Here is a 1,856-nt window from a genome sequence, read left to right on the forward strand (position 1 = left end):
CTTGTAGATTCCGATTGTCTTTTTTCTGTCTTATTGCAAAGATTTTGCAACTTTTGATAGTGAAAAAGGCATCAAGGAATAGCTACTAGTGCTTGTGTTAGGTGTCTTTTTACAAATTCTTTACTTGCTGTTGTAGAATATGCCAAAAACCTACCCTCCCACCAGGTTAAAAAACTGAGACAAACAAAACACCAAGTGAAAACCAACTACAGTTGACAGAAAACCAAGAATTTTCTTCAAGGTACCCAAGTGTGGAGCTGTGTATATTAGATTATACCTACGTTATAGTATCTGCCTGTGAATCACCATGCACTCTTTAACTACTATGTCAAAACATGCCAATTTACTATCTATATATTATAAGTTTGTGTCTCATCAACCCATAGCTGCTCAAGAAACATGAAAAACTAGAGTGTTACAAAGTCGGAAACTTGCTTGTCAGCAGAGAAGAGCCTCATAGATGATCGACTGAAGACCAATATTCTCTGTGAATAGCCACCACATTAGTTGTCGTATAATTCATTTTGATATTCACATGATGCTTTGAGCTGTAGTGAAAGCGTCCCTGGAACAGTAATTTGGATACATGTAGCAATATATGATGACAAGATTTCACAAAGTGAGTAAATTTAACTAAATTTGCATTAAGGTAGTATGCGCCTCAAGAGTGAAAGACGTAAAACTTTTGCTCAAAACTTTCCCCCAGGAATCTTTCAACCCTTCTCTTTCGAAATCAAGAATACAAATCTGGGATCACTGTGCAAATTTTGTTACTAGAGACAAAAATTACCCAAGATTTACCGATATTTGAAATTCAAAATGGCCACCATCCCTGCCTTAACGCTATGGAGAAAAATAAAATTGTAGATTTTCAAATATCTAAGACTGAAAATTAGTTTTACACCAAGAGCTTTAAAATGAGCCCCATAAGTGGTAGATCAGAAAAAAAACTAAAAGTTTGAGAGTCCGTATATCTGTGCCCGAGGCGTGGTCAGTCAAAGAGCAATAGTTTGTCTCTTGTTTTCTGTGCCGATCCTAGAGAGAATTATAGAATCTCACACCCCAAAGGACCTGGGATCAGATTTCTCACACGAGTTGGGGATATTTTGTGCGGCGAGTGTGAGAAATCTGATCCCAGGTCCTCTGGTGTGTGAGATTCTTTTTCTCACATGACCACAAAATGCGTTAAATTCACATTGGACATGTACAACATTATCCAAAATCGTGAGAACTCTGTCGTCTGCCACTGTACTCTGACCTGCTTACTTTGTAGTTCCGGCCCGTGTGTTACTCGTCGTACCTTTGGATAACATTTGCGCGTGGAACAAAACAGACTGTTTATCATCCAATCAGAACTCGTGTAATATTTACTGCAGAGTGTGGGACGATTTCTGAGAGTGTGGGATCGATTTTTCCCACACCGTCGATCCCGCACTCCCAGCGGCCAGGAATGTGAGAACAAGTTTGCCCCTCAATAAAATCATTTCAATCTATTCTCAACTCCGCTAGACTATTCTTTCAATCCAATTGTGTCCACATCATTACACGTCTTCTCAGACGTCTTGGTATTGTCAACAGCACAGTAGGGTTGGTTGGCATGCTTAACAAATGAAGGAATGATTCAACATGCCCTTACCTAGTGTTTGAAGGCTTTGTTCTGATTCTAAAGGGTTTGTATTGTTCAGTAACGTTATTGTATCCTGTACAGTTGCAAATCACATTCAAGTACATAAATATTATTGATTTTTATGTAGATAGGGCCTTTTGGCCGGTCAAATGAAAATGCAAAAATATGGACGCTTGTGAGTTGACAATTAGGGGAAATGAAGAAATCAACTTAAAAATGTGAAATATAA

Source organism: Ptychodera flava, chromosome 17 (genome assembly GCF_041260155.1).
Source record: "Ptychodera flava strain L36383 chromosome 17, AS_Pfla_20210202, whole genome shotgun sequence".
Classification (NCBI taxonomy): domain Eukaryota; kingdom Metazoa; phylum Hemichordata; class Enteropneusta; family Ptychoderidae; genus Ptychodera; species Ptychodera flava.